The sequence below is a fragment of the Rhinoderma darwinii genome, chromosome 1, assembly GCF_050947455.1.
Source record: "Rhinoderma darwinii isolate aRhiDar2 chromosome 1, aRhiDar2.hap1, whole genome shotgun sequence".
Classification (NCBI taxonomy): domain Eukaryota; kingdom Metazoa; phylum Chordata; class Amphibia; order Anura; family Rhinodermatidae; genus Rhinoderma; species Rhinoderma darwinii.
Genome location: NC_134687.1, coordinates 73973580 through 73997560, shown reverse-complemented (window position 1 = coordinate 73997560; position 23981 = coordinate 73973580). Strand labels below are relative to the sequence as shown.

Sequence of the window (23981 nt, the reverse complement as noted above, 5' to 3'; positions counted from 1 at the left end):
TCATTATGTGGCTATGTTCCAGGGCTGACCTAAGGTTGGAAAGTGCCCTATTGACGTCACTCCATAATACAAGGATTCAGTGTACAAATAACCATACCATACGGTGCCCAAATAACATCGCTGTAAGTTGCCCAAATAATACTCCCAGTTGCCTAAATAACATTGCCACATCAATAAACTACTTAATGTAGCTTCATCCTAGGTACAAATTGTTGGTTCGGAGGGGCATGTTCTGGGTGTCCAGACCATCGGGTCCAGTGTTGCCTCCTTTAGTAGTGACACGGGTCACACACCCCTATGGCTGGCCGTTACCATTTCCTTCAAACACGGAAAGATGGTGCTCCAACACCAGCATAACCTGGACCAAAAAAGGTTAATAACGCATTTTTGGGGGAGTTTGTGGACAATAGAAAAGATCAACAGACCTTTTATCTTACACTGCAATGCTATAATTTCAATAAACTATAGAATATGAAATGTTGACTGACTAAAAATGAATGACTTAAATTGCTGTTAGGAGACTTCAAAATCACACCATAAACAAGGTTTATTTTATTATGTATATATTTTTTTAGTCTTTCTTTATTTCTCTTGCCTGATATTTTTCAAAATAGTTCAGCCATGGCCCATATTGGATACTTAAATACCGTTGATTATTTCCTTATGGATATCAGCTTCATAGTGTCTATAGGTAGAGGACCAGATGTCATCTTCTTACCCCGGATGGTATATTAGTACTATACTTATATGAATACCACATTGATTGCTCTGTCATGGTATAAGCCATCCACTGACCTCACTGATTTATTACTTAAGGAAATTTAATTTACTTGTTCTCCTTATCGATTTCCGGCTCTTTATCTGCTGGTTTCTATCTTTTCGTGACAGTTGTCTCCTGACTCCTGAGTTTACAATCATTACTAGTAAGGAATATGTGTTCGCATTCTTGAGGTCAAGGACTTCTATCTCCGATGTATAATTTTGGATTTTATAAGAAAGCTTTTAAAGATTGTTGCTGAATCTCTTCTTAAGACCACTCCTCAGCTAAAATATAAAGTTTTGTAGATCCATTAAGCCAGTCTAGAAACAATGGAGAAGTTTGGAATTATTAATATTGATATCAGAGGTCCTGTAACAGGCCTATAGTTTCAAATTGACATGATCAGGACAGGTTTTCAGTGTATTGTTATTAACATTGACATTTTCATTCACTGACACTCAGGAGAGATCCTGAAAATAATTAGGGAAGGATAGACGTATAGTTGGGAAGAGGGAAGGAAAGAAGGAAAATACCAAAGATGTGCAGGTTAGTCTCAATGGGGGTAATTTATCTGCCACTGTTTTGGGTTGAGGGTGGGTAAATTTGGTTAGTTGTTTTATGTGTAGTATCGTTCTTGTTCTTTTGTTATTTTTGCTCAAGATGCGATATGTTAATTCACTAATGTATAACTGTGTTTGATATTCTTATTTAAAAAATGTTTTAAAAAAGATGTGCCTAATTTATTATGAGGTGCAGGCGTCTTAAAAAAGTTAGGCGCCATCCATGTGCCAGAAAATCAAATTTACTCCAGCTATGAGCCGCAGTAGATTGCACTATAACTTATGCCAGTTTTCTGGCATAGAACATTGGGCTGTGTTGTCCCCGCCCCCTCCTCTAAGCCGGCCCACTTTTTTGACAAGTCGGCGTAAATATAAAAAGTTACAAAATGTTTGCATAAAAAGCACGTTTTTGCGCAAATTGCGACTCTTCTATGCTAGAAAACGACTTTCGTAGAAGGCTTCATAAATTACCCCCTTTTATTTCTGGCTGCACTACATCTAGTACACATCTACACCTGCCTAATGAGGGATTGTGTTGTTTTTTTGTAGGGATAGGAAAGTTTAGGAAAGTGAATTAAACCATAATCACCATTCAGCATTGCCGAATATGTTAATATAACGCCTTCTATCTTTTTACATTGTACATCTTATTGTTTATTATGTTGCAGCATTACTTTGTTTGGTTTCACCTTCCATTTTGTTATACTTCTACTGTTTGTTCTGCTACTGTTTACTGTAAATTCTAATAGTTTTTGTGTGCTTTCTGTAGAATGAAACTTGTTAATCTTATCTGGACGATACTGGCAGTGCTTGTACAGCTTTACCACGTTCTATGCCTCTTGTAAGATGAAAATACAACTACTGTGCCAGGCCAGTAAACATGAAGGCAGACCCTTGGCAGATCTAGCAGTATAAAGAATGCAATACATGATCTGATCATAGTGGTCAGAAGATCAGTATTGAGTTCAGTGTTTCAGTGAGTCATTATCCACCTGTTAGAGCAGCACAGTCTGTCGTTGGCAACGTCTGCTCTACAGCTCCTTCTCATACCCAACACGGTAAAGTTTTATGGTTTCATCAGGTTTACACTTGCTATATACATTTATTATTGCTAATGGTCTAAATTACTTTGCAGATGTAAACATTTATAAAATGGCAATTCTGGAGTATTCGGTCTTAGAACTGACTTTATTGTGCTGTTCCTCTGTTGTTCCTCCTGGAATTGTGTAAATAAACAAATGGGACATGTCCCTACACCCTTTGATACTGTCCAATCAGTCCTTTTTAACCATTGCCTTACAATATTTCCCATACTACGGATGGATTTCCATGGGGCAAATCCTTCATATCTTGGGAAATATATATTTGTGTGTGCCCCTTTCTAATCAGAATATTTCTAAAAGAGTTTTTTTCTCCTACAATTGATTTACTAAGGGCCTGTTCACATCAGCATCACCCTTCCGTTCCTGGGTACCGCTAGACCATTCCGTAGGAGGAACCCATGAACGGATAGGCAAACGGAAACCATAGCTTCTGTTTGCATTACCATTGATTTCAGTGGTAATGCTTCAGTTGCAAATGGTTTACGTTTGTCTTTGTTCCTCAAGTTTCCGTTTTTTGGGCGGAAACAATAGCGCAGAAAAAACTGAAATCTTACGGAATGGAGACAAACGGAAACCATTTGCAAAGGAAGCATTACCATTGAAATCAATGGTAATGCAAACGAAAGCTATGGTTTCCGTTTGCCTTTCCGTTCATGGGTTCCTCCAACGGAAAGGTCTAACGGAACCCGTGAACGGAAGACTGACTCTGATGTGAACAGACCCTTACAGATTTACTAAGACAGTGCCTGATACTGAGAAGCCTTCTTGACTGATTGAGCAGCACACATTGTTTGCCAAGGTCATCCCTGGTTATAGTGTGAGATTCCTAGAATGTGTTGGGTTCCTCCGATGACTGGCTCTGCGTAGCATACATACTGCATGCCCTAGAGGTGGTTTGTAATTGACCATCCTCAAAGGGCACAGCTAATCCAGCAGTCTGGTAATGAGGATCTCCCGTCAGACATGGATATATAGCAGCAAATCCCTTCATGTCACAATACGTGCTAGACAGTGCCGTTTCCTGTAACTCAGAAAGCCAGACAGTATGCTGCCCTAAAAGGAAGGTTCACACTTAGTTAATGTCATACTACATATAAGATATCACATTTACATATTAATATACGCTAGTCCTACCAAATGTGGAGTGGACAATATGTTTCTAAAGATATTAAACATCTATGGTAGACTTAAACTGTGAAATGTTGTAAATATGTGGTTTTCCTTAGGCGTGCTCTCAATTTAGAACCCAAAGTCGCAGCCTCTATAGTTACATTTCAATAATGTGAAATCATTTTATTATTTGTCTATGGTTGCTTTTTTCCTTGCAAAAATATGTACCTCATAAATATATATTATCTATATGCTTCTATAAGACATATGCGATGCCAAGTGTGTCCTTTTGGCCTATGATGGCCTATATGGAGAATTATAGGATTAAAAGGCATTTCCCGGAACAATATTGATGACCAATCCTTAGGATAGATCATCAATATTTGATTTGCGAGGGTCTGACTCCCGGGACCTCCTATGATCAGCAAAATAAAGGGTCTGCAGTGATGCAGAGATTGTCACATCCTTTTCATTGTTTACTCCAACACAGTGCCGTGCATATAGTTGTGGCTGTGCCGGGTACTGCTGCTCAGTCTCATTCACTTTAAGTCAGTCCCATTTACTTTAATTTTGAGTATAAGTATTATTGACTGAACCAACTACCAAGAAGGTAAGAGGTGAAAATAATATTATCTGTTCTGTCTATCCTTTCCTATGTGAGACTTACTCCAATTTGGAGCTGATATCTTATAATTTTGTAATAACAAATCTTATATGTCCCGCAAAAGAAGATGTCGTAGGTAGATTTAGAAATAAACAAAATATGCAGCATTCCAAAAGGTGCAATTTAGTGCAAGGCTCAAAAGGTCCACTGTCCCGATATGGTTAAACAGTATATAAAAAATAGGCTCCCAATTACTACGGTCAGAACCATTGGTATATATGAAAAACACTAGAAACAGAAGGAGTCATGCACTATTGTAATACAATTTGCCAATGGCATAGAAAAATAATTTTTATTGGTATATATGCTGTACATGATTTACAGTCAAAAGTATTTTCTTGTTTTTGTTTCTTATAAAGATATTTTGCTTCATCACCAAATTGAAATGTAACGACATGATAGAAATAAAATGTTTTATAACTGAAAAATGACTTTTATACTGTAAATAGTGCAGTTATATAAGCATAGAAGGGAAGTCACTTTTGTTAGTTTTGCACATTGTATGTTTATATAAAGTTTGCAGCATAGTCTTTTTGTTCCCAAGACAGTTAAGCCATTGATTTGTCCAGATTTTCTGAGACGTTCTGACGGCCTGTGCCCGAAAGCAGGGAAAGCAGCCATTATTGTCCGTCACTATACAATAATAAAGAGGTGTTAGAGTGTTAACAGACAGCGTCCACATTACGTAATGCCAGAAGCATTGGTTTAATCATTTGTGGCTCTTAATAAATTATCAGCAGTTAATGGCTTTACTTTATTCATTTCTGCAGAGTGCTTGAAAGTCGGACACATTCTTAAAAACAGTGTAAAATAACCTTAAGGTATTGTCAGAGCCAAAGAAAGTTGTTACAGATGTTTTAAAGGAACACTCCACTGTTAAAAGATACTCTCTAGTTAAAGAGGACTGGTCACTTCTCTTGACAAGTCTCTCTTAGTATATACTTGTATTCCCCATAAAATAACAATTCTGGAGCATCTTTTCTTAGAACTCGGCATTATGTGGTTCCTCTATTATTCCTGCTGGAATGCATGAATAGTTTGTCAACTGGGTGTTACCTTTCCCATTGTCAATGGGGGTAGTCCCTACACAGTTGAATACTGTCCACACTGATTGGACTGTGTCAGTGTGTTTCACTTCTATGGGAGTTACAGAAACAGCACAGCACAGTGAGCTTGGCTGTTTCTGTATTCCCGGTCAACCCTCCATTCATCCTCCACTTGTATTCGAGGCCAGCGGATGCCTCACCTTCCCGCACATGAAGTGGATGTGGTTCTGTATTAGGGGAGAATGCCCACGTAATACGGAATGTGATACTGCAAACCACGAAACCTCTGTGTGCCTCCATATATAATCCGATACGGTTATAAAACATCTGACTTTTCTTTAGACCTCATATGGCACCAGCAGTTTGGGTGGCATGCCAGAAACTCTGACCTTTCCTTTTTTTATGAGAAATGGGAAGGATCACATAATTGCAAGTAGATTTTTCTAAATGTCAGAAGCACCAATTGTTACAAAAAAAATAAGAAGTATATTGGATATAGTGTCTCGGGAAATGTTTTAACCTGCATGAATCCTGTATCCGTCAGATCTGCGGATCCTGCGTGTCTCTGACACGTAGAATCCAGCTGTTACCGACCACATCTAAGTTCATAACTCAGATGTGTTCAATTACCGGTGGATCCTGTGTGTCAGAGACACGCAGGACCTGCTTTCACTGACCCCAGCAGTCCTGCTGACATGACGGATGCAGGTCTCAGCGCACGATACAGCTGCTCTGCATACAGAATACAAAGAAGCTAAAAAGTAATTGGAAAGTTGCATCAAACACACTAATAAACATTCTATATATATATATATATATATATATATATATGTGTGTGTGTATATATATATATATATATATATATATACATATATATTGCTTTTGAAGGTGTGCACAGCCTTTAAATTTTGAATTTCCAGCCCTTGAAGTTTTTCTTTGCCTCTAAGGGCCTGTTCCCATCAACGTTGGGCTCTCGTTCATTGGTTCCGTTCTACTTTTCCGTCAGAAGAACCGATGAACAGAAGGCCAAACGCAAAGCATAGCTTCTGGTTGCATTACTATTGATTTCCATTGCAGTTGGTTTCCGTTCTATAAAGTTTCAGTTTTTTTGTGGAAACAATAGCGTAGTCCACTACGGAAACTTTACGGAACATAAACAAACGGAAAACAACTGCAACGGTAGCATAACAATTTAAATCAATGTTAATGCAAACGGAAGCTATGGTTTCCATTCGGCTTTCCGTTCATCAGTTCCTCCGATGGAAAGATCGAATGAAACTAATGAACAGAAGCCCTACGCTGATGTGAATCGGCCTCCTTTATGCTGTTCTGTGCTCTGAATTTGAAATAGAATTTGTGTTTCTAATATTTGCATGGAAGTTTAGATATAGCAGAGTGGAGCTGTTTGTAAATGGCACTCGATTTTGTTGGGGTTTTACGCTGATTAGGTAATGTTTCTTTGGAATGAGCCTCAGGCTACTCAGGGGAAATATACAACCTGGAAACAGGAATTAATTAAAAAATACTTGGCATTGTTCATATGAAAGAGGCATTTCTTCTGTATAAAAAAGAGAGACCCACATTTATCAAAAGTGGAGTCATTTTAGCCAATATCTAAGGTAGAGATAAACTATTATATTGACATGTTGAGACAAATTGATGTCCACTTCGATAAATCTGTCACAACATACATCACTGCAATTCACTTTTACACCGGCTAAAATGACTTAACTATCTGTACACCAGGGTTTGTGTGGAGAAGAGATTAAACTTTTTTCTCATTTGCGACTTTTTCGTGACTTTTAGGGGAAAAAAAGGTGCATGTAATGAATGTGTCTATATCCTGGCCAAGCAGTAAGCCATGCCTACTTTTCACTCTACTTTTAGAAACTAATGTGCAAATGACACTAAATTCTGGAGCACATGGTAAATATATATCAAACTCAATAAATAGACACACTTTTGAAGTAAAATGTGCCCAAAAAGGCACAAATATACTGATAAATGAGGGCCGGAGTCTTTTTCTGAAGGTTTTTTTTTAAATGTATAAACATGCAAAAATGTATTACACATTTTTGTTCTCTATCCTACCACCCACCCAATACGCATTACCCTTCCCTGAGGAGGAGGTAGGGAAGAAGAAAAAAAAAAACTAAATTTTTTCAATTAAAATGACTCCTTCCATACTTTTTCATCCCTTGTTCCTCCAACAAAAAATCTCTACAGATCTTTCCCAGGCTTCATAATCTGGTGGATTAGGATTTAACCAAAGTTTGGCTATCAGTCTTTTTTGCCAGGTACAATAGTCTTAATATTACTATCTTTATCATTTTTGTATCCCTAATATATAGGAAGCAACATTAAGCAAAATATTTGTGCTGTACGTTTAATTAATTTCTGATATAATGAATGTCCAGTATCTAAAAAGCCTAGGGGATCTCCACATTAGATGGAACATATCTCCATGCAGCTCGTCCGCATTGTTGGGTCTGGTGTCTGATCTTCCTCTTGACAATATCCCATAGATTCTCTATGGGGTTTAGGTCAGGCGAGTTTGCTGGCCAATCAAGCGCAGTGATACTGTGGTCAGTAAACAAGGAATTGGTACTTTTGGCAGTGTGGGCAGGTGCCAAGTCCTGCTGGAAAATGAAATCGGCATCTCCATGAAGCTTGTCAGCAGAGGGCAGCATGAAGTGCTCGAAAATTTCCTGGTAGACGCTGCATTGACTCTGGACTTGATATAACACAGTGGACCAACACTGCTGCTCAGTGGTCCAAAGTCCTGTTTTCAGATGAAAGTAAATTTTGCATTTCATTTGGAAATCTCAGTCCCAGAGTCTGGAGGAAGAGTGGAGAGACATCAATCCAAATTGCTTGCGGTCCAGTGTGAAGTTTCTACAATCAGTGATGGTTTGTGGAGCCACGTCATCTGCTGGTGTTGGTCCACTGTGTTACTGTCACTGTGCTTGATTGGTCAGCAAACTCGCCTGACCTAAACCCCATAGAGAATCTATGGTGTATTGTCAAGAGGAAGATGAGAGACCCCAGACCCAACACTGCAGACGAGCTGAAGGCCGCTATCAATGCAACCTGGGCTTCCATACCACCTCAGCAGTGCCACAGGCTGATCGCCTCCATGCCACGCCGCATTGATAACACCTCAGCAGTGCCACAGGCTGATCACCTCCATGCCACGCCGCATTGATAACACCTCAGCAGTGTCACAGGCTGATCGCCTCCATGCCACACCGCATTGATAACACATCAGCAGTGCCACAGGCTGATCACCCCCATGCCACACCGCATTGATGCAGTAATTCATGCAAAAGGAGCCCCGACCAAGTATTGAGGGCATATACTGGACATACTTTTCAGTAGGACAATATTTCAGTATTAAAAATCATTTTTGAAATTGGACTTATATAATATTCTAATTTTCTAAGAGACTAAATTTGGGATTCTCATTAACTGTTCGCCATAATCATCTACAGTAAAAGAAAAAAATGCTGGAAATAGATCCCTCTGTCACTGTGTAATGAATCTATAGAATATATGAGTTTCACTTTTTGAATTGAATTACGGAAAATAACTTTTTGATATTCTAGTTCATTGTGAAGGACTAGTATATAGACTTGTGCCATACATAGTATAATTTTTCGATGTTATATTTCATTGAATATTTGTGAGCTCACCAGAGGGATCTTTTAACCCCTTAGTGACCAACAGTACGCCTTTTTACGTTCCTCACTAATGGGCTTTAGGCTAATGCGACGCCTTTTATCGTGATCGCATTAGCCTAAAGTAGCGCCGAAATTAAAGATCGGGGCTCCGTTCTCTCAGCTACCGGAGGTAGCTGAGAGTTCGGGGCAACGACCAGAGACCATAACGAGTGGTCTCTGGTCACGTGATCGCCGTGAATCGCTATTTCACGGCGTTCACGCTAAACCGGCGGATAATCGCCATTTCTCTCTCCTCTCATGGAATAACTCCTTAGAGAGGAGAGAGAACGGGTAAATAGTGCGTCCCCCCCCTCCCACGTCCGATCCCCCCCCCGTCCGATTCCCCTTCATGTCCGATTCCCCCCCCCGGTCCGATCCCCCCCCTCCACGGTCCGATTCCCCCCCCCCAAAATGGCGCCCGAGTGCGTTTTGCATGTCTTACCTGTGTCGTCATCTGGCACAGCAACAATCAGGGACCGTTGTGACTGGTCCCTGATCAGGTGATCTCTGTGATAAAACCTATCACAGAGATCACTGACAGTTATTTTCAAAACACAGCCAGGACATGGGCTGTGTTTCTCTCTCCTCCCATTGTAGTTGTTCTGAGAGGAGAGAGAAATCAGTCTAAGTCCTGTGCTGTGAAGAAAGAAAAAGTGAAAAAAAAATCATAGTTCTTATACACACATATATATATATATAATATATCAAATCTATATTAGCGTCAGCGCTAGATTAGCGTCAGCGCTAGTTTAGCGTTAGTGCTAGTTTACCGTTAGTTCTAGTTTAGCGTTAGTGCTAGTTTAGCGTTAGTTTAGCGTTACTTTAGGGTTAGGGCTAGTTTAGCGTTCGTGTTTAGGGCCGTTTAGAATTAATTTTACGTCTGTTATATAAAAAAAAAATATATATAAAAAAAATATATATATAAAAAAAAAAAATAATAATTTGTGTCTTTTTTAGGATTTTAGGTTTACTTTAGGGTTAGGACTTATAGGGCATATATATATATATACATATACATCTATAAATATGTCTCAGCGTATGTACAGCGCGGAGCAAGCCTACGCCTTGCTATGTTCAGACACTTCTGAAAGCGAAACAGACACCGCTTCAGAATTTGTTCCAGACAGTGACAGTGACGATTCTAATTCCACCGCTGAACCCCATAGTCCTATGGTGGTGGATACGTCAGTCACTGTAGGGTGTCAGGTGTCAAGTGCAGGGCCGAGTGTTGCAGTCCCTCCCGTGATGTGGGATCCTGCACTATCATTTTCCCCCCAAGTACCCCAATTTGAAGCGACCCCAGGAATTAGTGTCGACGTCCAAAATTTTACCCCCTATAATTTTTTTAATTTATTTATATGTGATACGGTCCTAGACTTGATAGTCCAGCAGACTAATCTGTATGCTAGGCAGTTTGTTCTACAAAAGCCTGCGTCTATGTACTCCAGAATGTGGAGCCCCACAAGTGTCCCAGAAATAAAAAAAAATTTAGGCATTACCCTCAATATGGGTTTGGTTAAAAAACCCTCTGTCCGGTCCTACTGGACTTGTAATGCTGTCCACGATACCCCTGTATTTGCAGCAGTGATGTCCAGAAACCGCTATGAGGCCCTAATGCGATTCATGCATTTTACTGATAATTCCCAAGTCCCCCCAAGAAGTGACCCAGCTTATGATCGGCTTAATAAATTAAGGCCATTAATCACCCTTCTAAATGATTTATTTTTAAAGTTGTACACCCCTAACAAAAATTTGTCAGTAGATGAATCGCTCATGAGCTTCAAAGGGCGTCTTTCCTTTCGTCAATTCATCCCTTCCAAACGAGCCAGATATGGGGTGAAATTGTACAAAGTTTGCGAGAGCACAACGGGTTACACCTGCGGTTTCAAAATCTATGAAGGCAGGGACTGCCAAATTTATACCCCAGGCTGCCCAGAAACTATTGGCACCTCTGGCAAAATTGTGTGGAACCTAATGGAGCCATTTCTGCACAAGGGGTACCACGTCTATACAGACAATTTTTATACCAGCGTTGCCCTTTATAAAGCCCTCCATGCTGCAAATACAGGGGCCTGTGGGACAGTACGGAAGAACAGAGTGGGACTCCCACAACAGTTGGTGTCCAGGCGTTTGGGAAAGGGAACATCCATGGCCCTTGCAAGTCAGGAATTGCTTGCAGTGAAGTGGGCCGACAAGAAGGATGTCTACATGCTGTCCACCGTACACACGGACACCACTGTGGCAATTACGGAGAGGGGGGCTACCACTGCAAAGCAGAAACCTGTCTGTGTAACAGACTACAACAAATTTATGGGGGGTGTAGACCTTTCCGACCAGGTGCTTCAGCCTTACCTGGTGAAGCGAAAAAATAAGGCCTGGTACAAAAAGGTAGCAATCTACCTCATCCAGGTTGCTACCTATAACAGTTTTGTTATTTTCAAAAAAGCCCAAGGAACGCTCACTTTCCTTCAATTTCAGGAGAAGGTCATTGAGCATCTCCTTTTTGAGTCCACTATACCGGCACAATCCTGCGAATCTGAGGATGTGCGCAGGCTTTCAGAGCGCCACTTTTTACACCCTATTCCCTCCACTGAGACCCAAAAATATCCCCAAAAAAGGTGTCGGGTATGTAGCAGGCATGGCAGGAGGAGGGATACCCGCTTTTATTGCCCCATGTGTCCATCAAAACCAGCCCTTTGTAACTACCCCTGTTTCGAAACCTTTCACACGGTTGCAAATTACTAGAATTTAATACAAAAAAAAATAATGGGTTGGGGGCCTTTTTAGGGAGTCAATTTCTTTATATTTTCTTTTTAGTTCGTGGGCTTTCCAAGTAGGGATTATTTCTTGTGGGAGAGGTTGTAGAGCACATTTTTTTCAGACCGTGAAACAAATTTTACCCCTTATGATTTTTTTTATTTATTTGTGGGTGATCAAGTGCTGGAATTAATTGTCCAGTACAAAATCCCACATCCACAATTTTTTTATTTTGACTGTTCTTATGACTATGTCCTGCCACATACAGCTGTTACATTCCTAATTCTGTACCGTGATACGGGCATGATCTTTTTTTTTATTTGGAGGATCTCTAATAATTGAGCTGTTCCTTATCAATACACCATGGGCTTTGTTACGGTTCTTCTGGAAATACTGACATCATTTTGGGGATTAGTGATCCTTTACTGTTCCTATAGATGGTTTGTCCTTTTATATATTCTGTAGGTGATTGGTTGTTTTGTGCACATAGCGGTTCCTACCTTGCCGGGCAGGGGTCTGTTATGGTGTACCGTGTCACTTGGCACATTCGTCCCTCATAAGGATTGATGGAGCTAAAGAGACGTTGTACAACCAGTCACTGAAAAAAAAAATCCTTGTCATGACAGCCCTGCAGGTGTTCTTCTATCTAGTGAACAGACTCGAGTTTGCAACATAGTTGGATACATTTTCCTCCATTTGTTTGAAGATATTGCCCGTCACTCCAGTACAGTTTATTTTTTCCTCTCTGACTGATTTTATATTAGGACAGAATTCTGTCCACAATGACATCATAATGGCACCAACTGCTTCTTCAGCAAGACATAGTCATAAGTACAGGCAAATACGTCTATAGCGACATGTATCCGTTATGAATACACGGCTTCACTTCTATTCTGTGCCGCACAAATTTATTAATGTGGCATATTTCTAACAAAATAACCTTCTACCACATCTCCTCTATTTCATGTGGAAACGTAATAAAAGCTTGAAGAAAACATTATATACCCATAGTGTCTGAAATGATACCCATTATTTCCTCCTTTAAAAAATTTTTGGTCCGCATGCCCACTACACCACTAGATGAATACCTTTAGGGGTTTCGTTTTTAAAATGGGGTCATTTCTGCGTGTTTTTTTTTTGTTCAGGCAGCTCAATGCCTCTAAATGCATGATATGGGGCCTAGAATTTATTCAATTGTGCCCTGAAAGCCAAAGGGTGCTCCCTCTCTTTTTGGCCCAGCCACACGTCTAATAAGCAGATTGGGGCAACAATGAGAGTATTTTTGAAAACAGGAGAAACGGGGTGATAGATTTTGGGGTGTGTTTCTTCATTTTCATGTTCGCTTTACAAAGAAATCGGTCTTCAAAGTGATACTTTTATATAAAAAGTGATTTATTTTTTTTATTTCACCAGCTATGCATTAAATTTAGCAAAAAACGGTGGCGTCAAAATACTCACTACGCCCCTAGATAAATACCTTAAGGGGTCTAGTTTTCTAAATGGGGTCGTTTATGGGGAGTTTCTATCGTTCTGGTAGTTCAAAACCTCTCCAAATGTACAGTGGGGCCTAAAACATTTTCAAGCAAAATAGGAGTCCTGAAAGCCTCCGGGTGCTCCCTTTCTTTCGGGCCCTGCTGTGTGTCCAGGCAACACATTAGGGTCACAATGGGGGCATTTTTGAAAACAGGAGAAACAGGGTGATAGATTTTGGCGTGTGTTTCTTCATTCTTATAGTCGCTTTACACAGAAATCGGTCTTCAAAGTGATACTTTTATTAAAAAAGTGAATTTTTATTTTTTTTCACCTGCTATGCATTAAATTTAGCAAAAAACTGTGGGGTCAAAATACTCACTACACCCCTAGATAAATACCTTAAAGGGAACCTGTCACCAGCATTTTAGCTATAAAGCCAGCAATACCTGGTGAAAGTGGGTGAAAAATCATTGTCATCTAAGCTATAAATATGTTCTAAGTAAGCTCTGTAGCTTTAGTATTCCGTTTTTCAGTGGTCCCAAGCCATATGCAAATGAGCAGAAAAGAGTCAAATCTTCATCTGAAAAGAGTCAGGTTTTCATTCCTCCAGCATCTCAGAGTGGACTCCACCTCCTTCTTTTTGATTGACAGCTCCTTAGCCAGTCAGGGCCAGACAGGTGGCAACGGTGGGCGGGGTTAAGAAGCTGCATCCCAGAGGGAAAAATAATTACCATAAAAGGCGGGAAGAGTTTAAACGACGATATTTACAGACAGAGGAGGACTTCAGGAAAGAAGAGAACAGGAACGCACTCTGGACAGCTGCGGCCATTGAGGGGTCAGGCGAGTTTAACAGGTAAGATGTTGATGACGGGATCCCTTTAAGGGGTCTAGTTTTCTAAATGGCGTCGTTTATGGGGAGTTTCTATCGTTCTGGTAGTTCAAAACCTCTCCAAATGTACAGTGGGGCCTAAAACATTTTCAAGCAAAATATGAGTCCTGAAAGCCTCTGGGTGCTCCCTTCCTTTCAAGCCCTGCTGTGTGTCCAGGCAATGCATTAGAGTCACAATGGGGGCATTTTTGAAAACAGGAGAAACAGGGTGATAGATTTTGGGGTGTGTTTCTTCATTCTTATGGTCGCTTTACACAGAAATCGGTCTTCAAAGTGATACTTTTATGAAAAAAGTGATTTTTTATTTTTTTTCACCTGCTATGCATTAAATTTAGCAAAAAACTGTGGGGTCAAAATACTCACTACACCCCTAGATAAATACCTTAAGGGGTCTAGTTTTCTAAATGGGGTCGTTTATGGGGAGTTTCTATCGTTCTGGTAGTTCAAAACCTCTCAAAATGTACAGTGGGGCCTAAAACATTTTCAAGCAAAATATGAGTCCTGAAAGCCTCCGGGTGCTCCCTCCCTTTCGGGCCCTGTCGTGTGTCCAGGCAACGCATTAGGGTCACAATGGGGGCATTTTTGAAAACAGGAGAAACAGGGTGATAGATTTTTGGGTGTGTTTCTTCATTCTCATGGTCGCTTTACAAAGAAATCGGTCTTCAAAGTGATACTTTTATGAAAAAAGTTAAATTATATTTTTTTATGCCTGCTTTGCATGAATTCTTACAAAAAAACTGTGGGGTCAAAATACTTACAACACCCCTTAATAAATACCTTAAGGGGTCTAGTTTTCAAAATGGGGTCACTTGTGGGGGTTTCCACCATTCTGACACCTATGAGCCTATGAAAACCTGGCTTGGTGCAGGAAAACAAAATGTACTACAAAATTTATAAAATTATTACTTAACTTGTAAGTTTTTTTTTTTTCAAAAGTGCTGCCAAAATAGAGTAAAGAGATGGAAATATATATTTAATAAAAAAAATTGTACAGTATGTGTGTACATATGTGACATATTGCAGTTAAAAATAGGGAAAAATGATAATTTTTACAAAATTTCTTCAATTTTTCTATTTTTTAAGTTATTTCCGCAAATCGTATCAGTCTACTTTTACCACTAAAATAAAGTACAACATGTGACGAAAAAACAATGTCAGAATTACTTGGATATTCAAAACTTTCACAGAGTTATTCTCTGATAAAGTCACACATACCAGATTTGACAAATTTGGCTTGGTCATTAAGGTCCAAACAAGCTTGGTCACTAAGGGGTTAAAGGTCATTTAGAACATGAGGAAGTCATACCTATGATATATAGAAAGACATATTTCAGTCAAAGTAGAGAATGATCCTTAGAAGTACAATCGCCCTATTTGCTGTTTACCATGGGTATCTTTGCCATGTCAAGGAGACCGTTGTTCTTTATAAAAGGATAGGTTTAATGCATAGGGATGTTAAAGCAACATGTCAAGAACCACTTTTAAAATGAGACACCATCAGCAGACATTGTAGGAAGTATACAAGTTAGATTTGGTTTTACCCGCCAAAATTCTTCATGACCTTTTGTTGAGATAGGTCATAAACCTTAATAGGCGTTAAATTGATTGGCTAAACATTAAATCCGTGTTATTTACTACATAGTCTAATAGCCGCGTACAGTTCTGCCTATCAGTGTTGTTAAACACTGGCTATGTTTGTTACTAAATATATATACATTATATTCCTTCTACAATTATTTCCAGAAGTTTTTTTTCAATCTCCCTGAGCAGAATAGGTAACAAAGGATTTTTTTTACATGACGCACTCTGGATGTCAACGTGAAGGTCGTTTCTATAACACAGTTCATTCGCTTTTGAAAAGAATAAGGCACAGAAATAAACATTGTTTCCAGTGTTGTGAAGCAAGAAGTCTTGTGCTTTGTAAATCACTACAAAACTTAGGTTGAGGTTTTTTTTATGATAACAACAAATACTTGCAATTGTATTGGAATGAAAGTTAAGAGTTTTACCCCTAAAATAATCACCAGGAAATATACAATGCCTTGCAAAAGTATTCACCCCTTGGTGTTTTTACTGTCTTGTTGCATTACAACTTTGAATTAAAAAGGATTTTTGGGGGTTTTGATTCACGCAACATGCCTAACACTTTGAAGGTGCAAAATATTTTTGGGGACAAACAATAAAACCAAAAAAACAAAGAACTTTAATGTGCATAAGTATTTACCCCCTGATAGTCAATTCTTTGTGGAACCACTTAATGCTGCAATTACAAGTCTCTTGGTGTATGTCTCTATTAGCTTAGCACGTCCAGGATTTGTCCCGAATTCTTCCAGGCAAAATGGAGTTGGATCGGTTGTGTTGGTGTACAGCACTTTTCAAGTCATGCCACAGATTCTCAATTGGATCAAGGTCTGGGCTTTGACTAGGACATTGCAAGGCATTTAAATGTTTCCCCTTAAACCCCTCCAGTGTAGCTTTTGCAGTATGTTCAGGGTCATTGTTATGGAAGGTGAATCTCCGTCCCAGTCTCAGATCTCTGGCAGCCTGAAACAGGTTATTGCCCTATATTTACTGCCATCCATCTTTCCTTCAATCCTGACCAGTTTTCCAGTCCCTAACAATGAAAAGCGTTACCACAGCATGATGCTGCCACCACCATGCTTCACTGTGGCAATGGTGTTCTTGGGGTGATGGGAAGTGTTGGTTCTGCATAGCGCTTCCCATGATGGCCAAAAAGTTAAATTTCTAGTCTCATCTGACCAGAGAACCTTCTTCCATGTGTTTGGGGAGTCTGCCACATGATATTTGGTGAACTCAAAATGTGTTTTCTTATCTTTTTCTTTAACCCCTTCCCGCTCCTGGACGTACTATTAGGTCATGGCAGCTGTATCGTTCGCGCTCCATGACCTAACAGTACGTCTCGGGAGTAACGGCCGTTTCGGCCGTCCTCCCGACACATACAGGAGCTGTGACAGCTGCTGTCTCGTACAGCAGCTGTCACAGCTCCTACAGCGGGGACCGATCGCTGTGTCCCCGCTGATTAACCCCTTAAAAGCCGCGTTCTATAGAGATCGCGGCTTTTTAGGGGTTAAGCTGCCATCGCCGGCCTGCTACACGATAGCGGCCGGCGATGGTGACTATGGCAACCGGACACCAAACAATGCCGTCCGGCTATGCCATCGACGGAAGCCTAGTGGGTCCTGACAACGTCAGGACCCACTATGCTTGCTGTCAGTGAGTAGCTGACAGTTCTAATACACTGCACTACGCATGTAGTGCAGTGTATTAGAATTGCGATCAGGGCCTCCTGCCCTCAAGTCTCCTAGTGGGATAAAGTAATAAAGTAAAAAAAAAGTTAAAAAAAGATGTTTAAAAATAAGAAAATAAAAGTTTTAAAAGTAAAAATCCCCCTTTTTACCTTATCAGTCATTTATTATTAATAAAAATATATAAACAAACAAATAAACTATACATAACTGGTATCGCCGCGTCCGTAACGGCCTGAACTACAAAATTATTTTGTTATTTATCCCGCACGGAGAACGCCGTAAAAGAAAATAATAATAAACCGTACCACAATCACAATTGTTTGGTCACTTCACCACCCAAAAAATGGAATAAAAAGAGATCAAAAAGTCGCATGTACCGAAAAATGGTACTGATCGAAACTACAGTTCGTTACGCAAAAAATAAGTCCTCGCCCGGCTTTATTGATTGAAAAATAAAAAAGTTCTGCCGCTTAGAATAAGGTAACACAAAAAGTGAATGATTTTTTACAAAACGTATTTTATTGTGCAAACGCCATAAGACATTAAAAAAAACTATAAACATCTGGTATCGCCGTAATCGTATCGCCCCGCAGAATAAAGTGAATGTCATTTATAGCGCACGGTGAACGCTGTAAAAAAAATAGAATAAAAAAACAATAGTAGAATTGCTGTTTTTTAGTCACCACGCCACCTAAAAATAGAAGAAAAACTGATCAAAAAGCCGCATGCACCCCAAGAAAACTACAATGGATTCCTCAAGGTGTCTAGTTTCCAAATTGGGGTAAATTTTGGGGGGTTTCCAATGTTTTGGCACCACAAGACCTCTTCAAACCGGACATGGTGCCTAATAAAAAAAGAGGCCTCAAAATCCACTAGGTGCTCCTTTGCTTCGAAGGCCGGTGCTTCAGTCCATTAGCGCACTAGGGCCACATGTGGGATATTTCTCAAAACTGCAGAATCTGGGCAATACGTGTTAAGTTGCGTTTCTCTGATAAATCCTTTTGTGTTATAAAAAAAATGGTATAAAGAGGATTTTCTGACAAAAAAAAAATGTAAATTTCACCTCTACTTTGCTCTAAATTTCTGTGAAACACCTAAACGGTTCATAAACTTTCTAAATGCTGTTGTGAACACATTGAGGGGTCTAGTTTCTAAAATGGGGTGTTTGATAGGGGTTTCTAATATATGGGCCCCTCAAAGCAACTTCAGAACTGAACTGTAACCTAAAAAAATAAATAAATGAGGCAATACTTCGCTTCTTACATTATACTGAAGAAACTATGGGGTCTAAATGGTCACATTACCCATAAATGAATTCCTTGAGGGGGTGTAGTTTCCAAAATGGGGTCACTTCTGATGGGTTTCCATTGCTTTGATACCTCTGGGGCTCTGTAAATGTGACATGGCACCTGAAAAGCAAACCAGCAAAATCTGTACTCCAAAGAACACACAGCGCTCCTTCCCTTCTGAGGCCTCCCATGGGCCCAAACGGCAGTTTATCGCCACAAATGGGGTATTGCTGCACTCAGGAGAAATTGGGCAACAAAATTGAGTATTTTCTTCCCTGTGAAAATAAGAAATTTTGATCACAAATGACATTTTATTGGAAAAAATGACATTTTTTTCATTTCACAACCCAATTCAAATACGTGCTGTGAAAAAACTGTGCGGTCAAAATGGTAACAACAACCATAAATGAATTCCTTGAGGGGTGTAGTTTCCAAAATGGGGTCACTATTGGGGGGATTCCTACTGTTTTGGCACCTCAACACCTCTTCAAATCTGGCATGCTGCCTAAAATATATTCTAATAAAAAAGAGGACTCAAAATGCACTAGGTGCTTCTTTGCTTCTAGGGCTTGTGTTTTATTCCACAAGCGCAGTAGAGCCACATGTGGGACATTTCTAAAAACTGCAGAATCTGGACAATACATATTTAGTAGTGTTTCTCTGGTAAAACCTTCTGTGTTACAGAAAAAAAAATGAATAAAATTGAAATTGAGCAAGAAAAATGAAATTTGCAAATTTCACCTCCACTTTGTTTTAATTCCTGTGAAATGCCTGAAGGGTTAAAAAACTTTCTAAATGCTGTTTTGAATACTTTGAGGGGTCTAGTTTTTAAAATGGGGTGTTTTATGGGGGTTTCTAATACATAGGCCCCTCAAAGCCACTTCAGAACTCAAGAGGTACCTTAAAAAAAAGGCTTTTGAAATTTTCTTAAAAATATGAGAAATTGCTGTTTATGTTCTAAGCCTTGTAACGTCCAAGAAAAATAAAAGAATGTTCAAAAAACTATGCCAATCTAAAGTAGACATATGGGAAATGTGAGCAAGTAACTATTTTGGGTGGTATAACCGTCTGTTTTACAAGCAGATGCATTTAAATTCTGAAAAATTCCATTTTTTCAAAATGTTCTCTAAATTTTGCAATTTTTCACCAATAAACTCTGAATATATCGACCAAATTTTACCACGAACATGAAGCCCAATGTGTCACGAGAAAACAGTCTCAGAATCACTTGGGTAGGTTTAAGCATTCCGACGTTATTACCACATAAAGTGAAATATGTCAGATTTGAAAAATGGGCTCTGAGCCTTAAGGCCAAAATTAGGCTGCGTCCTTAAAGGGAATGTGTTGCCAGAAAAACATGTTTTTTTTTTTTTAATTAAACATTTAGTGTGTAGGTGATTAAACATTGTTCAAATTTTTTTTATTTTTTTCACGAGTCAGGAAATATTATAAATTAATTCTAATTTATAATATTTCCCATTGCTGGTCACTAGATAGAGCTATTCCCAAAATTGCAGCATTGCAAAATTGGGTAAAAAGCCCTCGCTCTAGTGAGCTCTCAGCATCCCCCCTCCTTTATCCTGGCTAGTGCCGGGATAAACGAGGGGTTTGAACGGTCTAACCTCCTACACTGTGTGTCGCCATTTTTTGAGCTAACACACAGTGTAGTAGGTTTACATACAGTAGTAAACGTACACAAACACGAACATACATTGAAATCTCTTACCTGCTCCTGCCGCCGCGTCTCCCTCCGGCCCGTCCGCTCCGTCTGCTGCCGCTGGTCCAAGTGCACAAGTCCGGAAGCCGCGACCGGAAGTAGTAGTAATACTGTCCGGCCGCGACTTCCGGTCCACAGGAAAATGGCGCCGGACGGCGCCAATTTCAAGTTGGACTGTGTGGGAGTGGCGCATGCGCAGTTCCCACACAGACGGCGTACACAGAAGTGGATGGGACGGGACCCGTTCGCAGTCTCTATGGGACTGTGGCTGCCGTATTCCATGTCTGTATGTGTCGTTAATCGACACATACAGAAATGGAACAAAAAATGGCAGCCCCCATAGAGAAGAAAAAGTGTAAAAATAAGAAAAAGTAAAACACAAACACACAAATAAATATAAACGTTTTTAATAAAGCACTAACATCTTTAACATATTAAAAAAAAAATTTGTGATGACACTGTTCCTTTAAAGAGGCTCTGTCACCAGATTTTGCAACCCCTATCTGCTATTGCAGCAGATAGGCGCTGCAATGTAGATTACAGTAACGTTTTTATTTTAAAAAAACGAGCATTTTTGGCCAAGTTATGACCATTTTTGTAGTTATGCAAATGAGGCTTGCAAAAGTCCAAGTGGGTGTGTTTAAAAGTAAAAGTCCAAGTGGGCGTGTATTATGTGCGTACATCGGGGCGTTTTTACTACTTTTACTAGCTGGGCGTTGTGACGAGAAGTATCATCCACTTCTCTTCACAACACCCAGCTTCTGCCAGATCACGCTGTGACGTCACTCACAGGTCCTGCATCGTGTCAGACGAGCGAGGCCACATCGGCACCAGAGGCTACAGTTGATTCTGCAGCAGCATCAGCGTTTGCAGGTAAGTAGCTACATCGACTTACCTGCTAACGCCGATGCTGCTGCAGAATCAACTGAAGCCTCTGGTGCCGATGTGTCCTCGCTCGTCTGACACGATGCAGGACCTGTGAGTGACGTCACAGCGTGATCTGGCAGAAGCTGGGCGTTAGGAAGAGAAGTGGATGATACTTCTCGTCACAACGCCCAGCTACTAAAAGTAGTAAAAACGCCCCGATGTACGCACATAATACACGCCCACTTGGACTTTTACTTTTAAACACACCCACTTGGACTTTTGCAAGCCTCATTTGCATAACTACAAAAATGGTCATAACTTGGCCAAAAATGCTCGTTTTTTAAAAATAAAAACGTTACTGTAATCTCCATTGCAGCGCCGATCTGCTGCAATAGCAGATAGGGGTTGCAAAATCTGGTGACAGAGCCTCTTTAAGGGGTTAAGCAGTGGGCTTCTTGGCCTCTCTTCCATGACATCCCACTCTGTGGAGTGTACGGCTTATAGTGGTTCTATGAACAGATACTTCCATCTCCTCTATGGATCGTCTTCTGTGTTATCTTTAGAGACTTTGTTGAATCTATGATTAATGCTTTCCTTGCCCGGTTTGTGAGTTTTGGTGGGTGGCCTTCTCTTGTCAGGTTTTTAGTTGTGCTGTATTTTTCCATTTTGTTATAATGGATTTAATGGAGCTCCGTGGATGTTCAAAGTTTGGATATTTTTTTATACCCAGCCCTGAACTATATTTCTCTACAACTTTGTCTCTGACTTGTTTGGAGAGTTCCTTGGTCTTGGTCTTCATGTTGCTTACTGGTTTTGTAGAGTCTGTACTGTAGGATTTTCAGAACAGGTGAATTTATACTGACATCATGTGACACTTTGATTAAACACAGGGGGATGTTATTCATCTAATTATGTGACTTCTGAAGTTAATTGGTTTAACCAGACCTTATATACGGATGTAGCCATCTTTAAAGAGGCTCTGTCACCAGATTTTGCAACCCCTATCTCCTATTGCAGCAGATCGGCACTGCAATGTAGATAAGAGTAACGTTTTTATTTTTAAAAAACGAGCATTTTTGGCCAAGTTATGACCATTTTTATATTTATGCAAATTAGGCTTTCTAAAGTACAACTGGGCGTGTTTAAAGTTAAAGTACAACTGGGCGTGTATTATGTGTGTTACATCTTGGCGTTTTTACTTCTTTTACTAGCTGGGCGTTCTGACGAGAAGTATCATCCACTTCTCTTCACAACGCCCAGCTTCTGGCAGTGTACAGACACACAGCGTGTTCTCGAGAGATCACGATGTGACGTCACTCACTTCCTGCCCCAGGTCCTGCATCGTGTCGGACGAGCTAGGACACATCGGCACCAGAGGCTACATTTGATTCTGCAGCAGCATCGGCGTTTGCAGGTAAGTCGATGTAGCTACTTACCTGCAAACGCTGATGCTGCTGCAGAATCAACTGTAGCCTCTGGTGCCGATGTGTCCTCGCTCGTCCGACACGATGCAGGACCTGGGGCAGGAAGTGAGTGACGTCACAGCGTGATCTCTCGAGAACACGCTGTGTCTGTGCACTGCCAGAAGCTGGGTGTTAACGATGAGAAGTGGATGATGCTGATTCGTCAGCATCATACACTCCCATTCACAACGCCCAGCTAGTAAAACAAGTAAAAACGCCCAGATGTACGCACACAATACACGCCCAGTTGTACTTTTACTTTAAACACGCCCAGTTGTACTTTAGAAAGCCTCATTTGCATAAATATAAAAATGGTCATAACTTGGCCAAAAATGCTCGTTTTAAAAAGAAACAAAAAACGTTACTCTTATCTACATTGCAGCGCCGATCTGCTGCAATAGGAGATAGGGGTTGCAAAATCTGGTGACAGAGCCTCTTTAACTTGACTCTAGTAACTCGCTGCATCGTGATATCACACAACAAAAGCCATTGAAAAGTAATTGAAAAAGTCAAGATAAGGGATCTAGCCACTGTTTATTTAATGCGTTAAAAGTCAAGATAAAGACGGCTACATCTGTAAGGTTTTTAATAGCAAAGGGGGAGAATACATACCGTATGCACTCACAACTTTTCAGTTTTTAGTTGTTATTTTTTAAGAAGTTATTTATTTATTTTTTACGTTACATAAAATCAAATTTAACCCCTTCAATACCCAGCCTGTTTTGGCCTTCAGGGCCCAGCCAATTTTTTCAAATCTGACATGTGTTACTTTATGTGGTAATAACGTTGGAATGCTTTTACCTATCCAAGCGATTCTGAGATTGTTTTCTCGTGACATGTTGTACTTTATGTTAGTGAAAAAATGTTGCCGATAATTTTGGTATTTATTTCTGAAAAACACCACAATTTAGAAAAAAATTAGCATTTTTCTCAATTTAAACGTATCTGCTTGTAAAACAGATAGTAATACCACACAAAATAGTTACTAGTTAACATTTCCCATATGTCTACTTTATGTTTGCATCGTTTTTTGAACATCCTTTTATTCTTCTAGGACGTTACAAGGCTTAGAACTTTAGCAGCAATTTCTCATATTTTCAAGAAAATTTCAAAAGGCTCTTTTTTCAGGGACCAGTTCAGTTCTGAGGTGGCTTTGAGGGCTTTATCTATTAGAAAATCACCAGAAGTCACCCCATTTTGAAAACTGCACCCTCAATGTATTCGAATCAGCATTCACAAAGTGTTTTAACTCTTTAGGCGTTTCATAGGAATTAAAGCAAAGTAGAGGTGAAATT

At 39.9% G+C, this 23981-nt stretch overlaps 1 protein-coding gene across 1 annotated transcript in view; it reads left to right on the top strand.

Moving 5' to 3' along the window:
• The window catches only part of SCFD2 (sec1 family domain containing 2), a 578236-nt gene that overhangs the window by 427767 nt on the left and 126488 nt on the right, over positions 1-23981 (top strand). The gene's annotated exons all lie outside the window — the stretch shown is intronic.